Below are 22,959 nucleotides of genomic sequence, written 5' to 3' on the forward strand. Positions count from 1 at the left end.
ATCAAAAAATACTAACTAAATGATTGAAGAGAAGAAGGGAGGAAAGGAGGAAGGAATAAATTATTAAAATCTTATAAAGAAATTAAATTGTATTGTGAGTCTGAAATACTCAAACCTGAACTCCATCTTCCTCATTGAAATAATTGTGTAATGAACACAGGTCTGTGTTAATAAGACCCATCCTTGTTGCTATGTGGACATCTAACCTATTCCTTCTAGCTTCTGTGTCCACCACAAAGTCTTCCCACTTGATACTGAACACTCAGATTGCCTCAAACTCTCCCATCATCATAAGCAATAGCCAATGTTTAAAATGCTACTTTTGAAATGTCTGAAGATGTTTTTAATAAAATTCTGTTAGTGTGAGTCATAAACTACCAGAGTTTTGAAGGATATTTTTCATAATGACTTAAGTACCTAAATTTGGTATTTCCTGCAGTCCCCAAAATAATATTTACAGGCCTTTAGAAAAAAACTGCAAGCACAAAAATGTGCAGTCTCCAATTTGGTGGATGACAAGGGAAATCTATTATTGTAGGCTGAGTTAGGAACTTGACCAGCTGAAGAAAAGGCATAACCAAGATGGCTGCTTCCCAATGGCTAACCTACTCTTGAAGAGAAATAAAGGAGAAAGCCTAGGCAGTCACAACAAACATTTACCCAGTAGCTCAAACCAGAAACCTAGGAATTATCCTGGGCTTACGCTTGACATCATTGTTTCGCCATCTGGGACAGATCTTAGTCACTTAACATTTCTGTCTTGATGTTATTGCTATTTTATTCACATAATCTCGAACTATAATGGTTGGCAGGTTCAAAAATGAAAGCAGCCGTAAAATTATCAGAAAATTTTGACTTTCTGCTAATTCTATGATTACACAGACATTTCACAATAGTTGTTTCCAGATTTCACTCAATGTATCTCCCACTCTGCCTATATCCTCTCTCAATCCCTTTCAATTTATTCTCTACACAACAGCCAGAATGATCATTTCAGAGCTTGCGTTTGATCCCCTTATGCTGCAGCTTAAAAGCCTCTCTGTGGCTTCTCAGCCAAAACTGTAACCTGCTCTCAAAGGCTGGCCCTTTCTGCTGTGTCCTCTGCCTCCCACCCTGCTCCTCTCAACTCTACTTTCTAATTGCACACCGGATTCCCACTTCCTCAAATGTACAGGGCTCCTGTGGGCTCCAGAGCCCACGCACACCCTGCTCTCTCTGCCTGAAAGGCTCCTCTCGATTTCTCCTCCCTGACACCCCCACTCCCAGCCTTCTCATCTCAGACCAAGCATCAGTTCCTCAGGGAAGACTCCCCGGACTTCCCATTAAATGTGCTCATAGACCCTCATACCTCTCCCTGGAGCACTTAAAACAGTTGTAAGTTACACACAGTTCCATGAGACTCTTAGTTCCTGATCATCCCTGCTAGACCAGAAGATCCAAGATCAGGGACTTGCTTAATGTTGCTCTTCATTGTTCCCATGGCCCCGAGTAGAAACCAGCACAAAGTCAGGACTCAGAAAATGTTTTAAATGGATAAATAAATAAATAAATAAATAGCAATTCATATTATTAAGTATACTGTTCTATTTACTGTGATTCAAGACGAATTACAGTTGAAAAGTCTTTGTAAATTATTTGTAATTATCCCCTGAGCTTTCTTTTTTCTGACTGGTTCAGTTCTCTCTTTTCTCACACACAGATTTAGGCTTGTGTGACTGTTTACTTGTACAGTATGGGATTAGGATGGTGAGGGACTGGTGATAACAGCCAGGCTGGAGCACCAGGCAAGACTATCATCTTAGTAACAGTGAATCCCACTGAACAGCAGTGGATATTAGAAGGAAGATGAAAATTGCAGTCATTACTATGGTTCATCTAAGTAGACCTATGGTATGACCAGGAGTGGAGTGACATTTCGGTGCACAACCATCTGGATTGCTGCCTAGTTTATGAATGCTGGGAACAGCCCACTAGACATGGGCAGACCAAAAGTAGTCTTGTCTCATAACACAATCCTGCACCTTTATTCATATCGGTGATCCAGGAATAGATTTGAGTTGGTCAGATTCTCTCTCCCAGGAATTTGAAACCAGGAATGAAAAAAAGGAGATTAGGAGATTAGGAATTCCCAGCATTAAGTTCAGGTAATAGCAGTGGACTCCAGAGACACTTCTCATGATTGTTCAACTTTTGGTTCTGTGAGGTGTCTCTGTAGCCTTCAAATAAATTTCCCCTTCTTTTTTGCAACCAGTCAGAGTCGGTTTCTGTTATTTGCAACTCAAAGAGCTCCACAATTGCAAATATAGAGATGGTACCTCTGTGCATGTGTGAAGACTGAAAAGTGGGGGAGGAGAGAAACAGAGAGAGAAAGAGAAAGAGAGAGAGAAACAGAGAGAGACAGAGAGGAGGAGGAGGAGGAAGATTTGGAGAGAAAGAGAGAGGAGATCAGATGATTAGAATAAGAGAAAGATACTGGGATTTGGGGATACCTAGCAAGGGTATGGACTGAAAAATGAAGTTCTGCTGGAGCTAAAGTTACATAAAGGCCCAAACTAGGGAATAAATCAGACTCAAGAAAAAAAAAATAGATAAAAGAAATCATTTAGTAGAAAAAAGTCCCTTTAAAAATGAAGGGAAAAATTAGACTGCAGTTATTCTGACAGAGCTATCAACCACACTGGAGGAATTAAGGACTGGAATGTACTTCCTGAGGGGTTGGTATTTATTTTTTTTCTGATTTTTAATGTTTTTTCCACTTTCCACATAATCTAGTTTATGATGAGACTTGGTGAAAAATCTGCAAAACAACAACAGCAACAAAACACACAGGTGAGGATCACTGTTGTGACCACAGATTACAATAAATTTTTTTGGCGACTAAGATGACAGAGTCTGTAAATCCTGAGATTTCACGAGGCACAGATGGCACAGAAGTACTCATTTGTTCATTTGCAGACAGAGATGATGTCTGTTCTAGTGATTTCCTCACTGGAAAAAATCTACTGGATTTACAGTAACAGATGGCTTTGCTCAAGTTTGTAAAATAGATTTATTAGGCCACTTTGGACCTTCCAAGCCAGATTAAATATTCATAGCAGCTTTATGCAAAGAAAATATTTTTATTTTATTACTCATCATATATTTTAGAATTTCATAGGTCATACAATAAGAAAATCCTACTTGCTTACTTAGGCAGAATAGATCAGCAACAACTTACATGGCTGACTGATATACAGGAGAAATGAGCAAAGCAAGCTTTAGTACTGCACTATTTACAGAACGATGGAAGGTGTCTTATTCTCTGCAAGGTCCTGCTCACCTGCCCATTCCCCTCTTGAACTTGGTCTCATCTCACACTGTGTTCCTGCCACAATGGGGCCCTTCCATCTCCTCAAGCTGAATTGTGGTCCTCCGGTAATTTGTCACCTGTCCTCAGCCTGGAATGTTATGTTCTAGACACCCATCGCTATCTTCCCCAGCTTCCTTTATTACATGTCTTCATGGGATGGGTGGAGGGTTTCATTTCCTTCATTGGTGGGAGTTATTTGATTGACACTGTCTCACCGCTGGACTAAAGGCTCTGTGAGGGCAAGAACTGTGTACTTTTCTCTTAAATCAAGTGTCCCCAGGATCTAGCAAAATGTCTAGTACACAGTAGGTATTCAATAAATCCTTGTTAGCAAATGGATAAAATTAAGTTATTGTTCAATCTTAATATGCCACTTCTAAAAAGACCAGATGGGTACTTCTTTATTCTGGCCTAGGAACACTGAGGGGTAGGGTGGGCAGAGGGGAGTGGAGGGTTTAGCATTGTTGCCAGCTGTTCCACTTTCTTCCTGCTTCTTCTATTCAGGATCCAAATCCTGTCACCAAGTGTTGAGTAATGCTTCTCACATCTGTCCTCACCTTCCCTTCTAGGGTCACTGTCCCAGGTAACACCACCACATAGATGACTGCAACACTTGTTCACCTGTTTTCTTGGCTTCCCTTGTAATCTCACCTGCACATGGAGTTATCCTCTCAAATTCAGCCTGAATTTCAGTTGGAAATGGTACCCGAGTCCCTCCTGCAACTTTTCCAATTGCTGACCAAAACAGTGGTTCCCTACCTTATATGCCTTGGAATCACCTGTGGAGCTTTGTAGATTTACACTATCTATAAACCAGGCACAGACAGATTGAGAATAGCCTACCCAGTTTTCACCATAACTTATTTTATTTATTTGAATGAGGATAGGAAGGGACTTCAAGTCTGCCCCTTTGATAGACCACTGACTCAGAGAGTCAGTCTTGCATCCTCAAAGCGGCAAATCAGCTACTCCCTAGCCCACGGATGCCACTCTCTGAAGTGCTATTGTTCCTCAGCCCATGTCACCAGCTGGCAAACGTGGAAAACCCCAGAAAACAACTGGACAGGAAGTAAGGTGGGAGATGTGTCCTGGCTTTAGTGAGTTGCTTCCTGAGAAGAAAGGTCCCCACAAGAAAAGCATTGTGGGTGGATGATGGGGAAGAACATGTGGTAAGAGCAAATGCTGGAGAAAGGCTTTCATACGTATGAACCCAATGAACTTGATGAACCCAATGAACCCAGTTGGAGAATCACAGGGACAGGCAAGTAGAGGTAGAAAATGATTCCTCATGACAGGAAACAACATGAAGAAAAAGCCGTCAAGATTTTTGGAATTTGGGTGGGAGATGGGAATGTTTATAACTGTACTACAGAAAGAGATCTGAGAAAACTAATCACCTATCTCCACATCGCCTGAGATTACAGCCAGTGAGATTAGCTTTGCCTTATTTGAGATGAGTAAAAAGAAGAAAACACATACAAACCCAAACCATAATAGCAGCAATAAAAACAGAAGTCTAACAAAAAACAAACAAACACCATGAAAAAAGGAGAGCATCATTCTGGAGATAAGGAAGAAAAGCAAAGCCCCCAAAACTATCTCCTGCAAAATACAGATGACAATCTCAGAAAACTGTTTTATAAAATGTTAAATGACCACCTCCATAGAGAAAGCAGGGAAAAGCTAAAAGAAGAGAATCAGGTGGCATGAAAAAACTAAGATAAGAGGAAAGAGGAGACAGGAAAGAAAGAATTACAAAGAATCTAAAAATGTAAAAGCAAAATTTTAATCCACATTGATGTCAATGAAAACCAGTATTGACACTGTAGGAAACTGACAGTATGGCTGGCAAACCTGGGAAATTTTCACACAAAACAGAAAGAGTATATTGATCCCCAAGGCCCTCACCCAGAAACTCTGATTTAATTGACCTACAGTAGGGCCTTAGAGCATTTTTTGTTGATGTTGTTTGTTTTTAATTTTTATATCCATGCCACATCTCAGACAACTTAAAATAGAATTGCTAGGGATGGAACTGAGGCATCAGTACCTTTTAAACCTCCCCAGGAGATTCCAATGTGCGGTCAAGGCTCTAGAGTTTTGGGGGCAAACTTCTGTAATCTAAGGATTTCTAGGTTATTTTTCATTTATGAAGACAACAGGCATTCAAGTACTTACAAACTACTAATATATCTTCTAGAAGAAATGACTTGCAGATACTCTTCAACTGACTAAAACATGAGATAAAACAAAGAAACAAAAACTAGTAAAGTTATGGTATAAAAGGTGTGGTTCTGGTTCAAAATGCATATATTAATATTGAAAAACTATACATATATACATATACACACATACATATATAATGAAAAAACATAATTTAATAAAACTAATAAATCTCCATATTATATTAGCAGTGATTGAAAATAGAAAGTAGAGCAAGATATATATACACACACATACATATTTAATATATACATTTATATGTATATACACATGTGTATGTGTGTGTGTATATAGGAGAAAAAAGACAAAATAAGAAAAATAAACTTAAGGTACTCATAAAGCTTCATATTCAAAGTACCATATCTCTGAATCAATTTTATACTCAGTTGCCTGGTCATACCTGTAAGAATAACAGTACAACAAGTATTCTGAAACACAGAGTAAAAATTTATTCAGTTTTCAGAATCAAATTTAATTTAATTTAAACACCACCCATAAAAAGATGGAAGGACACCTTTCTTATCTTTCAATCATATTTGAATTTATATCTAGGAAAATGGAGAGACTCAGTCATTTTATCAGTTTTGATTGCTGCTAACTATAATTGTTACTGCAAGGGTACATGGTTCATTCAAAACCTCCCATTCATTTTGACAGCTTTCCTCCCTGTATCAAGTCTAGCAATATCTCCTGAAGCCATATGACTTATTTTCTCAGAGCCTCTGCAATTAAGGGCCCAAGTCTGGACCACCAATGTAACTTCACTCCTCCAGGAATCCAAGTACTGAAAGCAGGCCATAGCCCTTTTCAATCTTTGAAGTCGTACCCATATTAGTGGGCTTTTACTCTTAAAACATAAAGATCAGGGGACTTCTGTTCCTGAATAAAATGTAGTAAGATCGTAGCAGACTAGAATTCCCATTGCAACAATTATAAAGAACCAGATAAATTAAGAAAGTCACATTTTTAAGAATCTCAGAAAATGAGGAAGCAATGAAGGCTACATAAATCACCAATTGTTTTCTTCCCTGGGGACATTTTACAATTCTGGGCATGGACTAAGAATTTGACTTGACTTATAAAGCAGGAATCTACTTGGGGAAAGAGAAACCAGAGAGGTTTTTGGCAGTCACGTGGGGCTGGTGGGAGAAACCAGAAATTTGGTAAGTGCTAAACACATAGCTGGTTTTCCCCCGGGACATCTTCTGGGTTCAGGGGCTATGCAAAGAAGGCTGGGACATTTGTTTAAAGACTTCAAAAAGTCATAATAAAATCTCCTCTAGTTTCATGGTGCTAAGGGGAAAAAGTCTAATTAAAGGAAGAAGTCTTGCCTTTCAAACACACAGCCAGCCACCCTGTTTAGGACATCTTCCAGATTTTGAAGCTGTAATGGGGCAAGGGGTGCAAGGCTAAAGAGCTAAGTTCAAAACCTCTAACGTACAGCACTAAATTCCCCACAATCTTTCAGAACTGAGAAGACAGAATTCCTGCAGGCTGTAATCAAAAGTCCAGAATAGCTATGTTTGAGGAACAGAAAAAAACCAGAAGTGGACTAAGTCTTACTAAAGCTGCAACTTAGCCCCTATTCAGCTCGAAGATAAAACCTTCATCCTAAGAGTGTTTCCAAAGAGGAATGTGGAAGCCCTTTCTAGTATAGGGCATCAGCTGGAGCCTCTGCAGTGCTTCTATTTATAATGTCTGGTTTATAATAAAAAAATTACTAGACATGCCGAGAAGCAGAAAAAATGTGACTGATCATTACAATCAAGAGAAAAGATAAACAATAGAAGCAGACCCACAGATAATCCAAATATTGAAGCTGGCAGATGAGAACTTTATTTAAAAACTCATTAATATACTACACGAAACAGAAGAAAATGGGGGAAATGGATGCAATGATAATGAATATAGAAAGATTCAAATCTTTGTAAAAGAATCAAATGTACATTCTCTAACTGACAAATATAACACCTGAGTTTAAAAACACATTAGGTGCATTTAACAGCAGACTGGACAGAGAAGTAGATAAAATTATTAGACTTTAAGATAGGATTATAGAAAATATACAAATCCAAGCACAGATGAAAAGAACGTATAAAAAGAAAACTGTGCATACGAGATAGTTAAAAGGTATACCATATTTATTTAAAGTTCCGGAATAAAAGGAGAAATAAATGGGAGCAGAAGCAGTATTTGTGGAAACAACAGCCAAAATGTTTCCAAAGTTGATAAGACATTACTCAACAGATTCAAGAAGCTCATCAAATTCTAAGCAAGATAAATAAAAGGAAAACAACAGTTAGACATATTTTTGTCAAACTTCTAATAATCAAGAATTAAAAGAAGCCTTAAAAGTACCCAGAGGGAAAAAATACATTAACTTCAAAGGAGCAACAATAAAATGAATGGCTGACTTTTCAACATAAATTATGAAAGCCAGGAGATAATGGGATAATATCTCAGAGTGCTGAAATAAAAGATTGTCAATTTAGAATTTTATGCTTATTTAAAATATCATTCAAAAATGAAGGAAAAGTAAAGAAATTTTCATCCAAATGAAAATGAATTTTTAACCAACAGATCTTCACACAAAATCAGTTAAAGAAAAAATTTAAAGCAATCATATAAAGGCAAGAAACTGAAAGAAGAAATAAAGAGCTTCAGAAAGTGTAAATATGTGGGTAAAAATAAAATATTATTGTTTCATGTAACAAGAATAATAATGTCTTGTTGAAATTATAACATATAAACAAAATATGTGACAATATCACAAAGGCTAGAGGAAGAGTATTATGTCAAGAATGCATATTATGGTCTCCAGAGAAATCATAAAATAATAACATAATTTATTACTAACCATATAGTAAGTAGAGAAATGAAATAATAAAATATGCTTGATTAATCCAAAAGACTAGAAAAGAAGAATAAATGAGCAAAGAACAGATGAACTGATAAAAAAATAAATAGCAAGATAGTGGACTTAAATCCAACTATATCAGTAATTCCATTCCATATGAATAAGCCAAACAATAACATTTTTTTAAAGATTGTTAGATTACATTTTTAAAACTTGACTACATGTTACAGACAATAATTACTATATATAGAGACACAGAAAGGGTGAGAATGAAAAGATGGTAAATGATATATCACCTTGACACTAACCAAAAGAGAGCTGATGTCATTGTGCTAATAGCAGACATTGCCAAATACACTGTATGTTAGCCTAAGAGGAAGTCTTAACTTTTTTTTCAAAGGATTCAAATTATATGTAATATGTTCTCTGACTACAATAGAATTAAAATATATAAATAAATCAGAGAAAGATAATTAGAAAATCTCCGAAATATTTGGAAATTATGCAACATACTTCTAAATAACTCAAGGATCAAAAAATCAAATAAAATTAGAAAATATGAGCAAAATAACAATAAAAGTGACATATTAAACAGTGATGCCAAAAAGGAAATTTACAGTTCCAAATGCAAATGAATATTTAAGATGAGAGAAAAAAGAAAGACTGAAAATCAATAAGCCTAATTCAGACAAATTTAATCCAAGGAAAACAGAAGAAAAAATATTAATGAGCAGAATTAATAGATTAAAAAACATATTACAGGGAAAGCAAAGCCAAAAGTTAGTTCTTTGAAAATAGTAATACAATTTATAAGTCCTTATTAATGCTGATCAAGAAAAAGAGGGGGAGAAAACACAAATTATCAATATCAGGAATAAAAGGAAAATCATCACTACAGACATTTAATAAACAATCGTGTGTCACTTAATTTTTAAAATTGAGATAAAATAGATAAAATATTGTTTAAAAATAAACTCCAAAATGGACACAAGAAGAAATAGAAAATCTCAACAGTTCTATATCTATTAAAGAAATTGAATCTACCTATTGAATTGTTCTATGTCTATGGAGTTGAATAGTTTATATCTATTAAAGGAATTGAAAGAAATTAAAACTCTTTTCACAAGGGCTTCAATGGTGAATCTTTACACGTATTTAAGAAATAAATAATATCGATCTTACACAAACTCTTCCTCTTCACCTTACTGTGTTTTTTAATCTTTGGCTAGGTAAATCAGGAATTTAGTCTAAAAGGGAGGAAAAAAAAGAAGACAAGTGTTCTTAGAGTTGTCTCCAAAGTGGCCTACAACCTCCCAGCAAATTTGCTTTCTTGACCAGAAACACTACATTTTAAAAAGAGTTTACTCCCCAAGGGGGCAAGGAGAGTTCACACCTTTAGAAACATAATCCTAGTTTTTCTTATTGTGGGTTGGCGATAAGGGATGTGAATTTTTACATTGTAAATCTACAGGGGAAGAAAAAGCTGCAAGCAAACTTTTTCAATAAGTCCATCAGCTCAGTGGTAATATAAAGTGCTTAGGACAGTGCCTAGTTTATAGCAGTCACTCAACATTTTTTTGGTTCCGTTCTCACTTTAACTTTCAAATCTGCAGCTTGTAGTAGACACTTGTTTATTGCCCCTAGCTTCCACTTATCTTCTTGGGCAATAGTCCTCAAATTCTCCTGTGTAGGGACTATCTTACCTCTATTCACAACCCATATATAGATGACCCTGTATTTGGGCTTTAGCGGTCAAAAAGCACCTTGGACAAATGAGGTCCAATGAAACCATGATGGTTAATTTTATATATCAATTTGACTGGGCCACGGGATGGTCAAACATTATTCTGAGTGTTTCTGTGATGATGTTTTTGGATGAGATTGTCATTTGAATCAGTAGGCTGAGTAAAGCAGATTGTCCCCCTCATGTGGGTGGGCCTCACCCTTCAGTTGAAGGCCTGACTAGAATAAAATGGTTGATCCTCTCCCAAGTAAGATGGAATTCCTCCTGTCTGAGTATCTTCAGACTGAAACAGTGGCTCTTCCTGGGTCCTTTGGACTGCAACTACACCATCAGTTCTCCGGCCTTCAGACTTGGACTTTGGACTTGCACCATGAGCTCTCCTGGGTCTTTAGATTTCTGACTCACTCTGCAGATCTTGACGTCTGTCAGCTTCCATAATCATGGGAGCCAATTCTTTATAATAAATCTCTTTATATATGTATATATACATATATATAAACAGATTGCATAAATGTATATATTTATATGTATATAAACATATTTACATATTTTATATATGAGGAGTCAATAGAGCTAAAAGTGGAGCTGCTCAGAGGATGGGGAGCAGAGAGAGGAATCCTGGGGACATTGGCTAAGCCCTCATTTAAGTTGTGCCTGAAGCTCCCCTGGATCTTTCAACTTTTCAGCATCTATCAGCCAATACATTCTTTTCTTTTATGAGAATTTGGGCTGAATTTTCTGTCACAACCAAAAGAAGTGTTTTCCTTAATGAACACACACACACACATACACACACACACGTACACACAGACACATATGGACACACATACACACGTACACATAGACACATGCACATACATACGTACAGACACACACATATGCATACACACACATATACACAAATGTACACACATATACACACACACACAGATGTCCCTGATTTTTCTTTATTTTTATTGCTTCTGATTTAAGTATGCTTCATTTAATAGACAGGGCATTTTGTTTTCTTTTTTTACACCAGCACTGAACAATCAAACTTTCTTCAGGGATGGAAATGTTTTACATCTGCACTGTCCAGTGAAGTCCCTGGACTGGGTAAAAGTGCCTAGAAAGAGAACGCTGACAAAGAAAAGAAGAGGCCAAGGATGGGGGTCTGATGAAGGAGGAAGAGCTAGCAGATGAGAAATGGCCAGTAGAGTTGAAGGAGTCCAGATAAATGCGTCGCACAGAAGCCTAGAGAAGAACACGTCTCAAGAAGGGGGAACCGACCATTCCTACTGTGTGCAGCTGAGAAATCAAAGATGTGGGTAGAGAACTGCTGTTATTGATAAATGCCCATTCAGTGGTGTGGCAGAGATGAAAGCCCATTGGAGTGGGCTGAGGATGAGAATGAATGATGAGGAAACATAGACCTTGGGGTTGGATGACTCCCTCCAGAAATTTTTCAGTAAAAGGAAACAGGGAACTGCCCAATAGTTAAAGGGAGCATGGGATCACTTTTTTTGACAGAGATGATACTAAGTAATTTTTATAATATATGCTAGTAGGAAAGATCCAGTAGTGAAGGAGAAGTCAGTGGTGCACAAGAGGAAGGAGACAGCTTCAGGATTGACACCCTTGAGAAGGTGAGAAGGGCTGGATTCACAACATACACATGCTTCTCTGCAAACAGGACCCTTTGTGTCTAATACAGCACTGACTCAGTAAATAAACTGAAACTTGAAAAGGCAGAAACAGAAAGCCAGTGTTCTTTCCCACCACCATGCCACAGAACTACCTTTCTCAACTTGTACTTTCCTGCTCCTGGACAAAAGCTCCAGAACATCTCACGGCTTTTTCAATTACTCTCAGACAACAACAACAAAAAAATCCATTAGTCATGTTTAGCACCCTGTGTATTATCAACACTCCAAAATTTAATTTTAAGTTTCTCCTCTCCTCTAGCTCTGGCCTTTGCCACACCAGGAAATCACCAGTGAGGGAAGGGTAGGAGAAGTTGCTTCTCCTTTCCTGCTTGCTTCACCTCATCCACAGTCAGTCTGACCTGCTGGTTTGTTTTTGTTTTGTTTTGTTTTGCTTTTTTGGCAGTTCCATGGCTGGAATCCAGTAGGTAAGAAAGGTAAAAGAAAGGCCTTATTCAGTTGGTGTGTTATAATTCAGCATAGATGCCCTTTCAGGATGCAGAATTTAAATACTAATTTTCTCTCTTCTGAAGCATTTTTATAGATTCTTCAAAGACTTCCAATAGATAAGAATCTCCCAAAGAGATCAGCTGGACCCCTGCCTCATGGTTTCCGACAGTTCATCTCCATCTGTTGAGGTCACCTTCTCTCAAGGTCCTCTCGGTGTCTACTACAAAATGATCCAATCCAGTCCCTTCCATGGGGTTCTCATCTGACTGAGGGGAAACACCTTTGCCCCACCAAACCCTGGAAGTACAACTTATGACCAATGAAACTCTCTATTCCATGGCTCCAGAGCAGCAAACTAGAGACAGTCTCCCCTCTTCAAACTTCTCATGTTTTCCTTCATACTCCAGGGGACACATGTCAACTTCTCTGAGAGTTTATCTTCCAGCTCTCCTTAGTTGGTTTGAAATGGCATGTGTATTCCCTCCCCTCCCTCCCCAATGCCCCCACACACTGACAACTCTCTCCAAAGATGCTCTCCACCCTGGCATCTCTGATCCTCTCTATTATGTCACCTGGACCTGGCCAATGGACTAATGCCAGCAACACAGATGTCACTGTCTCTAAGCATATCCTGCCTAGATGGTTCAATACCTCCCTTTGGAATACTGGAATATTTGGTTCTCAAACTTGGGGTACCTGCCAAAACTCTGAGAGCAAATGAATCTCATTTTAATATTCTACAGAAATCCATAAAAAGAGGGTGAGTGCATAAACAGTCAGTGTCACTGCTGTGGCCAGAGTTGGCCTGATATTGCATTTGACTTTCATAAATTATTCCTTCCAGCATCCTTCTTCCTAACCATTTATCTTTCTTATACTCTACAGCAGAAGTAGGAAGGGGCAGGGAGACCACATGCCATTACAAAGGTTGTTAACTGCACAAGGCACCTGGCTGAGGAGGTGAATGATAAATAAAATATAAAGTACTGTTTGTTTTAGGTCCCCAGCTTGGGGCTGCACAGTCCTTGAGGGGAACCTGTTTTATTTCATTCTCAAAAAGGTGTCTCATGGCTTAGCAGAGGCCCTGGAAAGAAGCTACAGAAACACAGGAGGACTCACTCGTCCAAACAGAATGATAATGGCTCTGTGGTAGAAGAGAGAGCACTATAATAGTAGTATGAGATTTATCTTTGCCCAAAAGGATGATGTGACCTAATACAGAAAATCCAGGAGGCACACTGATTGGGGCTGGCGAGAAGGGATAAGCAAAGATAGACTCAAACCAGGAAGAATGAGCAGAATTTGAACTGGATTAAAAAGTTAGTTGAGCCAATTAAATTCAAATGGAGAAGATAACTCATCTAAAATTACTTTCTCTCATTTTGAAATATCATTTGGCATTGGTTCATTGTTTTAAGTATTCAACTATGTTACAGAAATGCCTCTACACTTCTTTGCACTAACAGGATTCCAGACCCTGCCCATGGGGTTAGCAATGCGATCTGAGTACACCTCCCACCCCTTTCCTTGCCTGGAACATTTGACCCTCTGAAGTCATCCAAAAGATCTGGATCAGGGGTGGCTAAGAAACTACGTATGTCTATGAATGGTGGAGGTAATGGCTGTTTGCATCTCCCTTAGGTTAATACTCAGAAATAAATACAAATTCTAGGAAGGAAGCTTCTGATTGTGTAGTTATGGTAAATTACTTTGGTTTAAACTACCAACTGTACCTGGACTGGTGAGAGAGTGAGTGAGAGTGAGCAAGTAAGGCAAAAGAGAGAGAGATTGATTATGGTTATTAAGTTTCTCGAAAACCCTTAGCTACATGTTGACTTCTTCTTGATATAACACAAAACAAACTACTCTCCTAAGTAAATCAAGAATATTAAAAACTTCCTTTTTTTTTTTTTTTTTTTTGAGTCAGGGTCTCACTCTTTTGCCCAGGCTGGAACGCAATGACGTAATCACAGCTCATTGCATCCTTGACTTCCCAGGCTCAAGTGATCTTTCCACCTCAGCCTCCCAAGTAGCTGGGACTACAGGCACAAGCCATCATGCCCAGCTAATTTTTATTTTTTTAAATCTTTTTGTAGAGATGGTGTCCCATTGTGTTGTCCAGGCTGGTCTTGAACTCCTGGCCTCATGCGATCCTCCCACCTCAGCCTTCCGAAGTACTATTACAGGTGTGAGCCACTGCGCCTGGTCAAAAAATTCTAATCCTTAAGAGAGTAACACAAAGCCCTAAGGTAAATTACCTTGTTTATTATAGAATAAAGGTAGACTTAAAGGCAGGTACTTTCTTCTCCTAGCTCGCATTGCATTTAGTATTCAGTATAACCTGCTATTTATAAAGTTATCCAAAGGCATCTTGGCATGAACCAAACCACACAGACAAGATAACATCACTTCCCTGGGAATTGCTAAGCTTCCTTTGGTCTCTCCCCTGTCAGCAGAGGCAGAGAGGTGCTGCCTCAATCCTAGCATACTGGAGACATGATTTTTCCACTGCAAGTTGCATCCTATTCCATATCCACATGGCATCCTGACAACTGAGGACTAAAGTAGACAGTGAGCCTCTGAGCAAATTCACTGTTGATGGGCTTGTCACTAAAAATTCACTTCAGTTGTACAGAACCAAACCAAGTATTACAGGAGAAGGGATTTGCCTCGCAACCAGAAAATAGACGTTACTCTCCATACTAGCCTTAGAGATTCTCAGCACTGCAGGACAATAAACATGAGCAGGTTGGACTCCTTGCCTGATGTGAGAATTCCTCTGCAGCATCCTTGTAAAATTCTCATCTATTGGTAGAAGTAAAATTGCTGGGTAGAAGAAAAGCACATTATTACCTTTATCGGCACTAAGAAATCACACTCCAAAAAGGTTATAACAAGTTATACTCCCTTCAATTAGGTTTTACGTTGTCTCCTATTCTCACTAATACCAGACATTCAACATTATGAGATTATTTAGTTTTGTCAAATCTGATTTACCAAATAGTATATCTGCATATATGCATATCTATATCATATAGAGTGGGTATTTTAATTTTTTTTTTTTTTTGAGATGGAGTCTTACTCTGTCGCACAGGCTGGAGTGCCACTGTGCCATCTCAGCTCACTGCAACCTCGGCCTCCTGAGTTCAAGTGATTCTCCTGCCTCAGCCTCCCAAGAAGCTGGGATTACAGACACACACCACCACACCCAGGTAATTTTCGTATTTTTGTAGATACGGGTTTCACCACATTGACCAGGCTCGTCTCAAACTCCTGACCTCAAGTAATCTGCCAGCCTTGGGCTCCCAAAGTGCTGGGATTACAAACATGAGCCACCACACTCGGCCTAATTTGTATTATTGATATTAGCAGGTTTATTGCTAATTAGTGTTTCTTCTTTGAGTTTTTCTTTTTCCTTATTTTTTTCTGTATAAGCCTTTGATCTGCTATGTATGTTGCAAATTTTTCCCCATCTTTCTCACTTGTTCTTTAACTTTGTTCAGAGTATATTCTGTCATGTAAATATTTTAAATTTTCATGTGGTCAAATATGTTGGTCTTTTAGGATTTCTTGGTTTTACACTGTGCTTAGAAAGGCCTTTCCTATCTCATGATGATAAAAATACTCATTCTTCTGGAGTTTTGTTGTCATCTTTTTGCAAATCATTTATTCATCTAGATAGAGCCTGAATATAAAGATCTAACTTTTTTCTTTCCAAATAGTTTAAAAGACCTCTTATACCTCCATTCTCCAATCTGAATAGCTGAATGAATGAGAGAGTGAAAAATAGTACTGGCAATTAGTTGAATGGGCTCTTACTGTTTTTCACCACCGCCTCAGATCCAGGACAAAGGGAAGGGACTGAATTCCCGTTCTGCAGAGGTTATACCTCCCTCCTTATTTTGTCATATCTTCCCTGAGTCTATATAATAATCAGTTAGCAAAATAACATAATTGGAAAAAAAGCTTCTCTGAGATGTGTAGATACTTTCTCAAATGTGCACTGACTAAGGTCTTATCATAATTTTCTTAAGGAACAACTCTCCTTCCATCCTAAATGCCAGACCAATGATATGATCTTTGGCAATGTACTCTGGAAGAAATAAAGTAGCATCTCATTCATTCCTTGCTGTCTTCAGATGACAGTCTATGGAGTATGGGTGTATTTGTAGGGGTGAAAGTGACAAAAAAGAAGGCAAGCCATATGAAGATTATATCTGCTTAAAATTGACACGTTTAAATTTCTGCAAAGATTCCAGACACTGTTTTAAGACAGCTGAAAAACCACTAAACTATTCTGCCCACATGCCCCAAATATTCTATCTCACCATAACCCTCTTGGATTTACACATACCAAAATGCTCAAGGGCCATTTCCTGAATTTCTGCCAAATGTTCCGATAACACTTCAGCTTAGATTAATTCAAATTCCAAGGAAAACACCAAAGTGATTTATGACAAGGAAAAAGAGATATTTAAACTAAAAACATAATCAACAGTAATTTACAAACTGAAGATAATTTTATGTCACTACTCAATTTTGGAAAAGCAACTCTTGTAGGAATTTCCCTTCTCTCCCCCAGTGTACAAATAGCCAGACTTTTCATGTGGACATCACTATTTACAGTAAATGGAAGACCTTGCATCTCACTTCTAAAAATAGGTAAGATACTCTATAAAAGGATATGTCTCACTTCAAATAATCCCTTTTACTTATTAAAACAGGTATTTATATTTTATCATATAGAGATTATTTCTTTATGGAGTTAAAAAATGGATGGCCAGGTACAGTGGCTCATGCCTATAATCCCAGCACTTTGGGAGGCCGAGGCAGGAGGATCACTTGAGCCCAGGAGTTTGAGATCAGCCTGGGCAACATAATAGAACCCCACCTCTGCAAAATAAAATTATTTAAAAAAAGATGGGTGTGTCACTTAACTTTGTTGAAGCTGATCTAAAGTTACAGGTTGGGCTGAAAATTATAAAATTCTAATTTATTTGAAAAATGTTAAAGTATCAAGTTAGCTTTTATCTTTGTAAGGATATTATTGCATCCTTCATTATACTGAAAAAATTTAAGCTCCTATATTATTTTACTCATGATAAAAAATGGCTACATCAAAACATATTGGCAAATATACATACTTTGATAGATTTTATTAAGCAGTGGTCTTTCACCAATGATTATACAGTCATGCATCACTTAACAACAATGGGGATACATTCTGGTAAATGCATTGTTAGATGATTTTGTCATTGTGCAAACATCATAGAGTGTACTTACACAAACCTAAAGGGTATATAGCCTACTACACACCTAGGTTATGTGGTATAGCCTATTGCTCCTAGGCTACGAACCCATTCAGCATGTGACTGTACTGAATACTATAGGCAATTATAACACCATGGTAAGTATTTATGTATCAAAACATAGAAAAGGTACAGTAAAAATATGGTATTATAAACTTATGGGGCTACTGTCATATATGCAGCCTATCATTGACCAAAACATCATTATGCAGTGTATAACTATTTTTTTAAATTCTCACTCTTATTTCATCCAAGTAGTTAAATTCTTAATGAATTTTGTCCCCAAAATTTGTAAAAAAGAAAAATATAGGAAAACAGTTCAGCTTATAATAGCGGCAGCAGAGGAGAGGGTTATAGCTTAGAAACTGGAAAGAATAGTTCTGTTAAAACAAGCAAAAGCAAAAGACATTTAAGTTACCAAGCAACTATGACAGGAAGATTGTGAGGCTGAGTGAAAATGATTGTTTAGGGTATAGCTTTAAAAATCAGCTGGACTTGTCACCATTTAAAAATAGATTCCAAGCAAAATAATAAAAACCCTTATTTTACAGTTACTATCTAGTCCGAACATTAGTTGCGTTGGGCAGAATAACAGCCCCCAAAGATAATGTTCAGTTCCTACTTGCTGGAACTTGTGAATATATTACTTTATGTGGCAGAAGGGACTTTGCAGATGTGATTGAGGATCTTGAGATGGTGAGATTACAATTGATAGTAAATTATAATATTATCTGTATTATCTAGGCAGCCAAATGTAATTAGAAGGGTCCTTCTAAGAAGGAGGTAAAAGGGTCCAAGTGAGAGATGTGTTGCTAGAAGCAGAGTGTCAGAGAGAGGTTTGAAGGTGTTACATTACTGGCTTAGAAAATGGAGGGAGGGGCTTTGAGCCAAGGAATGCAAGTGATTTCTAGAAGCCAGAAAGCAAGGAAATGGATTCTCCCCTGGAGCCTCCAGAGGGAATACAGCCCTGCCAACACCTTGACTTTAGCCCAGTGAAACTGATTTTGGACTTTTGACCTCCAGAACCATAAGACAATACATCTGTGTTTTGTTAATGCTGCTAAATTTGTACTAATTTGTTACAGTGGCAGTAGGATACTAATATATTAGTGTAGCCCAAGCCATCTGTGAAATGAATACATTTGCACTCATTTGAACAAGAGACCTCCATATGGGTGTCACATCTCTCTATGTGAAGAGCTTTGTGGAACAGTATTCTGGACAGGTAAATGCACAGGGCTAGCAGCCTAGAGGAAATGTGGAAGGAAAAGAGTTGGAGAAGAACTGATGGGTACAAGGGACCACATTTGCAGTAGAAAAGGCCCAAGGTAAGGGGATGAAGGTCACTGTCGGATACCAGTGCCTCTGCAATGAAGGTTTCAAGGTGAAGACCAACTCCAGTAAAGAGCTTGGTGGAGATCCTGGTCCCTATGCTCATTTTTAATTTTTTTTCTCTTTCTTAACCAGCCAATAACAAAACATTTAAATGTATTTGCTGCACTTACAAATGTCTCTAGAAATATGTAATGCATGATTTCAAAATGGGCCTGAACAGTTGTCTGAGTGGGAGACAAACACAATTAGTCTGCGTCCCACTGCCTGGTGAGGTGGCCTGCTGGGGATCCATGGGGGCAGGCTGGTGGAGAACTGAGCTCTTCTTTCTGGCAGTCATTGAACACTCATTGAGGCCAAATACTATCACCCCTGGCTCAGACAGGACCCAGGGCTATTAGGGGAGAACAGAATGGCAGGTGCCTGAGGCTTTGAGTAAGGAAGGAGGCGCTCACCCACCTGCATACTGTCGCTGAGTCAGGCTGCCCCAGAGTGCGGGAATCAAGGGCAACAGATCTCTGCTGCTCCTGCCATCACATGTTCATCCCTCCTGCGGCTGAAGTCACACAGGCCTCTAGGTGACCCGATCCTGGTGTCCCAGGCTCAGCTCTGTGTGGAGTCCACAGAAGCTGCTCCCCAGCCCAAGTGCGCAGGGTGCTACTGGTCAAGCCTCCTGTTCTCCTTGACTGGTTCTTCCAGAAATTCCCTTGTTTCGCCACACAGAATGTGGTAAAGCTTGCTAACAATTGTAAACTGGAATCCTCTGGCATATATGTGTGGTCTACTCTGCTAAGTGGCTTAAAAAATTACTTATAAAATGCTTCAAACATACAAAAAAATACAAGAAATAGTACAATAAACACACACGTACCTGGTATCTAGATTCAATCATTGTTAATATTTTACTGTGTGTGTTTTTGTGGAGAGAGAAAGAGTAAGGGAGAGAAAGGAATTCTGAAATAAATTACAGACATTATCACACTTCAACACTTCACACCTTAGTTTCTTTTCATCTTTCTAATCTACAACAGTCTCCCAGCCCTGGTCTGTTTCTTGTTGTTCTTGTTTTTTTTAATGACTTTGACTTATTGAAGAGACCAGGGTAGTGTGTCTTATAAGACAGCTCATATTCTGAACATGTCTGATTGTTTCCTTGTGGTACACATGATGCTTTAAAAATATATATGTTTTTAAATAAATAGCCTACATTTAGAATTCAGGCAATTTTGAGTAAAATTCTGGATTTCTGGCTTTAAAAACTTTAAAAAAAAATCAAAAGACCTGGCAGTGCCTGGTGTGTATTCCTGGCTGGTTACAATTTGTGGCCCAGTGTATGAGCTGCTGCCTTTGAGAGGGCACCATGTTGTAGCTGAGTGTCAAGTGCTATTCCTTATTGTGTCAAATCAACTGTCAACACACCTCATCCATTTGTGTAGTCCCCAAGGGAAAATGAGTTTATAACTGTATCAGTCCAGGTTCTCCACAAAAACTGGACCAACAGGCTATCCATGAAAGCATTTGTTTTAAGGAATTGGCTCACAGGATTGTGGGGGCTGGCATGTCCAAAATCCACAGGGCAGGCTGGCATGCTGGTAAATCAAGCAGGATTTTGATGTTACAGTCTCTCAGAATTCCTTCTTCTCTGGGAAACTTCAGTTTTGGCTCTTAAAACCAGCACTCATTGGTGAAGCCCACCCACATTGTGGAAGGTAATCACCCCTGCTTAAAGTGAATTGATTGTAGATGTTGATGACATCTACAAAATACCTTCATAGCAATATCTAGACTAGGGTTTGACCAAATGACTGGGCACCATAGCCTAGCCAAGTTGACACACAAAATTGACCATCACAATGACTTTGTTTTAGAACCAAACATGAGAATATTGGTTTTACATAGCTTTCTTCTCCCAAAAGCTTTCTCCTGCTTCATATTGGTTTTCCATCACTGTGTCACAAATTACCATAAACTTAGTGACTTAAAACACAAATTTATTATCTCATAATTTTCATAGCTCAGAAGTCTGGATATAGTGTAGCTGAATTCCCTCCTTAGGATCTTCCCTGACTGAAATCAAAGTGGGGCTGCATTCTCCTCTAGGGTTTGGGGTCCTTTTCCATGCTCTCTGGCTGTTGGCAGAATTCATTTCCTTAACAGTTGTAGGACTGAACTCTGCCAGCTGGGAACAACTTTCAGCCCTTAGAGGTCATCTACATTCCTTACCACGTGGCCCTTTCTCTTCTTAAGCCAATAAAAATATGTCAAATTCTCCTGTGTCAAATTTCTGCCTTTCTTGTCAGCCACCAGCTGGAGAAAACTCTCTGATTTTAAAGGGCTTATGTTATTCAGTCAGGCCACCAGATCATCCCCCTTTCGTAAGTAAACTGTGCCATATACATGACCTAATCACAGGAGTAAACTCCATTACACTCATGGTCCTGCATCATATCCATTATGCAGGAGATGTGTACATGGAGGAGGGTCCAGAATCTTGGGGCCCTCTTAGAATTCTGCCTACCACATTCTTCTTCAAGTTATTTGCAAAAGGTTTTACCTTCTATATTCAAGAAAATAACAGAATTAAAGTGAAATGCTCAAAAATCAATGACTGAGCAAACCCATTTTCCTAAGGAGTATAAGAAGTAGCTAGGGACTGAGCCATACCTTCCCACATAAAGAATCAGGAGAACTATCAAATAGAGCCTCGCTAAATAATGCATTCTCATAAAATGTAAAAGGGATCTCCCTTTCTTCCCTTATACAAACTCTGCCTTCAGAGTAAGAGTTTACTCATCTCTTCCCATTCTGAGATTTATTGGTAGCTTCTTGTAAAACCAGCCTCAGTTGCACCCAGCCACACAGAGATAAAAGACCTATGAAAGCAAAACCAGAGACCAAACAAAGAGCTGCCTTAACTCTTTTGGGATTGTATTTTTAAGTGATCACAAAAGGGGAAAGAAGAAAAAAAATCCCAAGCAGAGGCCCACCAATAGAGAGGTTTTATAGTAGTAATTCAACTTTCTTACACTCAGTTCCTTGTAGATTATTATTTGCTGTTTTTAAGGAAACAGGATGGAAGGTGGAAAAGGCAACCTTAAAGAAGCGTGCAAAAACAAAATTCCAGACTTACAGAAATGATGACTGGATCACAAAATGTGTAGTTACACTTACGGGTGTTATCTTTTCATAACTCCTTCCTGTGTTTCTTCTGGGCCATTTTACCAAGAGATATCATGCATTTATCTGCCAAAAAATACAGTGGCAGCAAATGAGCCACACTTATTCATCAAATTTCTATTATACATAGATCTGTACACTGGTTATACCACAGTCACTCAGTCCTTGCCCCAGAATATTTTCCCAAAAAACCTTTACAGGAAAGTTAAAAAAAAAAAAAAAAAAAAAAGAGGTGCTTCAATTCTTTTACTTTTCTGTTACTGGAAACACTGAAAAAGGAATCCAGGTATCACTGGCTGAGAACTCATTTTTCTATGATCCAATCTATAATCCTATGCAACAGAGAAGAATCTAAGCCATTAAAAGTGGTTTTGAGTACTGCTTATATACCTATTTCAGCCTGTTATATGATGCACTGCATTTGACCATCAACTCAGAGATCTGCTGAAATGAACTGTTGGAAGTTCCCCTCAGGAGAACTTTTCCTCATTGAGAAGCCACAAATAATACCTCACATGAAGTGTGATTAGAAAAGTTTACAAGGAACTGAAATATTCTCATGAATTTCAATGTTTAATTTAAGCATGTCTTCCCCAAAAGAAATCTAAACAAAAACCTTGCCAAATACCTCTGGTAGCAAGGAGAACTAATAATGGAATCTCCTGCCAAGTGTTCCGAGAGGTTGAGAATAATGATATCCATCTCAAGAGAATTTGTAGGTCATGGATTTTCCCTCCAATCCTAACATTTTCAGGAGCTTTCTATTTTTTATGCCCAGGATATTTCCTATTATATTTATTAAATGATGAAGAGGAGAGGGGAGGGGGACAAAGAAA

The sequence above is a fragment of the Pan troglodytes genome, chromosome 6 (assembly GCF_028858775.2).
Source record: "Pan troglodytes isolate AG18354 chromosome 6, NHGRI_mPanTro3-v2.0_pri, whole genome shotgun sequence".
NCBI classification, from domain to species: domain Eukaryota; kingdom Metazoa; phylum Chordata; class Mammalia; order Primates; family Hominidae; genus Pan; species Pan troglodytes.